Here is a 6000-nt window from a genome sequence, read left to right as displayed (position 1 = left end):
ATGGTGGTTTTAAACAAGAGCAGGGGTTTGAATAAACCAGGGGGGTGGGGCACAGAAGAGCTGTGAGACTATGGGGAGCTTGAAGGGGCTGTGAGTGGATAGGGATTGGGGGGAGTGGTGTGGCAAGTGGTGAATTAGTGAGCAGCACAAGCAGGGGCGGTGGCCTCTAGTTATTATTAAAGTTTTAAAGTCTGATATGACAAAATCTATACTGGTTAACAAAAAACCATGTCTTTTACCCAGTGCTTTTTTCCAGGGAAACGCAGGGGTCCGCATACCCCTAAACATTTTGTGAATCTTTGTACTTTTGTCCATTTACTGTATTTATTTCCCCCGATTTGAACTGTAAAATGGTGATTTTCTTGAGTCAAAAGGAGAGTACCCCTAAACATTTTTTTTAGAAAAAAAGCACTGCTTTTACCAAATCAGTTCCTCATTTGCTTTAACTTGTGCTCTAAGCTGAGAGTATGTCACATTTTGCTCTGATAACCCAGGTGGGGACTTGGGTAATATGGCGCCCCGAGCGAGGACAACCTTTGGTGCCGCACCCCAAATACGTCTTATTTTCGCAATAATTCATTTTGGTACACTTGCTTTTTTATCAGAAGGCACCTGTATACATATAGGTGTTGTATTATTAATGTTGTTGCTGCTGCTGTTATTTTGTTCCCCCTCAGCTCAGCACGGGGGAGGGGGTGTCATTCGCACTGCCCTAAATCTGAATAAGCATAAAAAGAAGTTGTGAGACTTATCAAATGCCAAAAAATTAACAAGTGTCTAAATTCAAGGCCCCACTGGAGTTTGAGGCATCTCACTGGCCTGTCTTTGCAAGCTTTCTGGAGTCATTTATAGCTGGCTGCTGTTGCTGGCAGAATGTGGGCACCTTCGATCTGACTCAGCAGGGCCCTTCCTGTCTTCGTGACTTGCAGCTGGTCCTGACGAGAGAAGCAGGCATGTCTGGACTAGAATGAGGCAATCTTTTCCTGTCTGCTGCACCCTTTTCTGCTTATCACTTGGCTCCCACACAGCTGGTGCTGCCCCAGTTCTTATTTCATTGACCACAGGCTGGAAGCGCAAGGGCACGAACCCTGCGTTGACCTGGTGACAGAGAGCTTGTGGCTGCAGGGTGGGGTCCACACATTTATTTCCCCACCTCTCCCCATACTTCTCTCTTCTTTGGTGATCACTCATAGCTGAGTAAGATTGTCTTCCATAAACACGGTTTTAACAATGAGTCCGTAAGTTACTGTGGGGGGCAATTCTAGATCCACACATCCTTCCACAGTGGGGACATTAGTTTCCGGGCAGGAGTTGATCACGGTGTGGATTTGCCAAGCGTGCCTTCCTCAAGTGTCTTCAAAGCCCATGACACCTTTGGTAAAGGCTGTTCTCCAATTGGAGCGCTCACAGGCAAGTGTTTCCCAATTGTTCGTGTTTATACTACTTTTTTTTATATAGATCTGCCTTGAGACATTGTTTAAACCTCTTTTGTTGACCACCAGCATTACACTTTCCATTTTTAAGTTCGGAATAGAGTAGTTGCTTTGGAAGACGATAATCAGGCATCCGCACAACATGACCAGTCCAACAAAGTTGATGTTAAAGAATCAGGGCTTCAACACTGGTGATTTTTGCTTCATCCAGTACATTGGTATTAGTTCGCCTGTCTTCCCAAGTGAGGTGTAAAAATTATTGGCAACACTGTTGATGGAATCTTTTGAGGAGTTGGAGATGGCATTTTTAAGTGGTCCATGTTGCACAAGCATACAGTAAGGTTGGCGGTACAATAGCTTTGTAAAAAAGCATTTTGGTTTCCCTGTGAATGTCCCGGATTTCAAACATTCTGCGCTTCATTCGTGAGAAAGCCACACTCGCAGAGCTCAAGCGGTGCTGGATTTTGGCATCAATGTCAGCCCTTGTGGAAAGATAACTGCCCAGGTAGAAGAAGTAATCAACATTTTCCAATGTGACACCATTAAGTTGGATTTCTGGCGCTGCAGAGGGGTTATTTTGTACTTGTTGGCAGCAATTTGGTTTTTTGGATGTTGAGCGATAGGCCAAGCTTTTCGTGAGCTTCTGCGAAGATATTTAGGATGGTTTGGAGGTCATCCTCTGAGCATGCACACACTACGTTGCCATCAGCATACTGAAGCGCTATGATGGAAGTTACAGTAACCTTATTCTTTGCTCTCCCCGTACACCCAGGTACTGTAGCATAGACAAATGCCACAAGCCACACTAAGAGGTTAAAACAGCATAGGAAGGTTGAGTGGAAAGGATAAAACATGGCTGTGCTCCAAAGGAAGGGCTGTAGCTCAGCAAAAGAACATTGTCCTGCATGCAGAGTCAATCCTTGGCATCTCCAAGTAGCATAGCTGTCAACTTACAGATTTGAAAATAAGGGACCAGCAGCCAAAATAAGGGACCTGCAGCCTCACCTGTTCCAGGCACTCCAGTCTTCCTGTCCTCCTGCAGTCTGGTCAAACTCATGCTGGTAGCTTCAAGAACACTGTCCAACCAACTTTGTAACCAGAGGTTCAACTGAATAGAATCTGAATCACATGCACCACAAGGCCTATGCAGCCTCAACTTAAGATGGCTCCCCGGCCTGGCTTTGCACTGCAAAGTTTGCAGCAGCACGTGCAACAAAATGGCGTCCAGCATTCAAAACCCCCCTCAGCTTGCATTAACTAGCCACACACAAGGCATGCAAGCTCCACCCCCCAGTCGTTCTTAGACTTCTTATTGGGTGAGCAACGCAGCCAAGCAACACAGTTGGAGCCTCCCTCCTCCGGCAGGGAGGGAGGGAGAGAAGCTGCTTCCTTTGAAATTTAAGGGACATCATTTAAGGGACATCCATCAATAAGGGACAGCAGCGGGACATGGTGCTGGAATAAGGGACTGTCCCTTCAAATAAGGGACACTTGACAGCTATGCCAAGTAGAGAGAGAAAGAGAAAGAGAGAGAGAATATGTATCTGAATTTTTTGAGTGAAAAATCTATATGCAACCATCCTTTCTGGAGTTCCTTTCTGGAACATCACAAAATGTACATCTTGCAGGCTAAAAGTTTTTGATCTAAGCCTGTCTGGATATCACACTGATTTGACTCCCCATCCTTCCCCAAGCCTGGCCTGGAAGATACAATCCTTAAATCTAGGCATAACATAGGCCGATTGTGATAATTCACTGGCGCGATGTACTCTACACATGAACAGTGACAATCACGTTTTTTTCAGGACTGACTGAGCCCTGAATTGCAAGCATGTTCTGCTAGGCTCTGATATACCCTCATTTTTTGTCTATTGGTTGGAATACTTTGTGCTTTTAATTGAGAAGGGGAAGGTGTTTTTGGATAATGAAAAGTTAGATTGGTGTTTCAGGGGAGGAAAACCGCATGCAACTAGAAGCAAGTGTTCCTCACATTTTATGACCTTTTTGTGTTCAAGGGTGTGCTTTTTTGGCAATTGTTGTTTATGTATAAATAGTATATGAATTCAGAAATGTATGTCATGTGGCATGGCTTAATTTCTAAAAAGAGATAGAATCAGTCTTGTCTGAAAAGCATTTTCGGACCCTCTTACATGGAAGCTCTTTCCTGCCCATCGATGTGCACATTATAATTGATGTATTTTAGTAAGGAGACCCTGGCACTCTGCACGTGTGGAATGGCACACTTTCTTAATTAAGTGCTGTACAGCGAAGTTACAAATTGCAGCCCTACAAAATCAAAATGTCACCAGCCAGCATTAATTTCACCCTGCAGTAGCAGAAGATTGCAGATAAAAACATGTGTAGGTAGCCAGCAGAGGTCGCTGTTGTAACATAACTGCCATTACTGTAAAATATTAGGCTGCCGGTTGGTTATATTAGTTCAAAGAAGAAACAAAAAAATCGAAATGGGGCTTTTCACAATTTTACTAATCAGATCAATATTTTGACTCTTCCAATAAATGATTCAGGTAAAATAATATGTCTTCAGCTTAATATTTCCCGTCACCACTTTCATGACTTTCAGTCCTTTTTTTCTGGTTTCTTTAGTATAGCTATAGATGATTCACATCACAATTCTAACCAGGACTACTGAGAAGTGGGGCTTTCTCCCAGGTAAGCAAGGTTAGGATTGCAGCCTAAGACTGCACTCCTATGGCAGTTGCCTGGATTTACCTCCAAGCAACAGGCACACGATTACACTGTGAATCACCATATCCCAAAATTCCAACCTGCAAAACAGCTAAGATGTTCCCTTAACTGTGTTTATCCAAGGGGAAAAAAGGTTTATCAGATTTTGCCTTCTTGCTAATTCACATTCTTGCAATATAAGAATCAGAAACCGTTTAACACTCTTCACAGGTATTTTTGCACCAGGAGGGAAGCAGGAAAGGGGAATTATACACCTGTAATGGGAGCTTTTCTCTCTCTCTCTCTCTCTCTCTCTCTCTCTCTCTCTCTCTCTTCTTTTTTTAAATAGCACACTAATAGGAAGATGATGTCCCATATGGAGTCTGTGCCTCAGGTAAGTGCTTCCTATTATAGTAGGGACCAGCTGTGTCATAGCAACCGCTGGGTCAGCTTGAAGAGAGTCTCCCTTGACGTCTGATTGCAGCATTTGAGAACCCGGTGATCTTGCAGCCTTAGTACCATTTCCTCCTAAGCTTTCTTCCTATTGTTATTTCCTTCCAAAAGTCTCCAACATCCAATGTTGTTCCTTACACTAGTGAAGGAAAGGGGGGGCTAGTGAAGGAAAGGGGGCGGCTCCCACCGCTTGCGGAGAGTTGCCTGCATGCTGAAGCCTGCGTGCGCTGAGCTCCGCGCATCCAGGCTTCGCGGACCTCTCCGCAAGCCGTGGGAGCCGGCGCTGGGCTCCCACGGCTTGCAGAGAGCTGCCTGTTTGGGGGCTGGGGTCGGGGGAAGTTCGGGCTTCCCCAGCCCCGCGCCTGGGGGGGATATAATTTTTCCCCCTTTCTTTCCCCCCCAAAAAACTAGGGGCGCCTTATGGGATGGTGCGTCCTATAGGGCGAAAAATATGGTAATCGTATAAGCGTTGGTAGACGAATGTTCTAATGGCAAGTAAGCGCATGCACTTTCAACTGTCAATGTTGGAGCTTTTATTGAGTAGTCCTGTGAGTTCGGGTTTTGTTTTCCTATGAGTGAGCCATTGTCACTGACAATGTTGAATAAACGTAGTTGAGGAACTTATACTGCCTTGGGCTTCTGACTTTTTCTGAACATTTAATAACCGCCTTGCCAGTTCTGCAGTACAATTCATCCCATTCTAAGACTCCTTGCACCTTCAAAAAACAGCTACCATTGGAGTCCCATTGCACATATATGCATTAAATAAGTGGACCCGAAGCCTGTTCCCATGTGGAAAGAATGTGTGAGGGGGCTGTAGGGCTGTGAGCATGCGCATCTCCCGTTAATGCTTGCAACAGCTGTGCCCCCTCCCCCCAAAAAATGAGTATGTGGTTTAATAGATCAGTGCTGGTTTATTTTTGAAAAGGAATGCTATGTGGCAAGGAAGGGAGAAGCAGTCTAAATTATCTAAGACAAACACATCTTTCCTCAGTTGACAAACAGAGAACGTAAGTTCTCCCTGGAATCTGTATGTGTTGTGGTTGGAAGGCAGTGTATTTAATTATCTTTGGGATAAAATGCACTTTCCAACTGGTTATTGAGACTGCTGCAAAATAACAATGGGGAAAGTGACCTATGCGCTGTGACAGAGTAAACACAAATGAGGACCGACATGGGGGAGGTGGAGGGATGACACTCGTTTGTGTGTGTAGAGTAAAAAATAAATAGAATTTCAGCACAATTTTATACACTTGCCCTCATGTGCCAAATCCACACAAGTCCTTTTTGCCCCAAAGGTGTTGCACAGGAAATTGGGGCAACCAGTTAGGGTCATGAGGAGCGAAGAAACAAGGCATGTTCTTTTTATTATGTATTTATGGTGCAATCGGCGCAGTTGTACACAACCCGTTTCTACGCTGTTTGT

Source organism: Podarcis liolepis, assembly GCF_965112155.1.
Source record: "Podarcis liolepis genome assembly, chromosome: 5".
Classification (NCBI taxonomy): domain Eukaryota; kingdom Metazoa; phylum Chordata; class Lepidosauria; order Squamata; family Lacertidae; genus Podarcis; species Podarcis liolepis.
Note: the sequence above shows the minus strand (reverse complement) of the source record.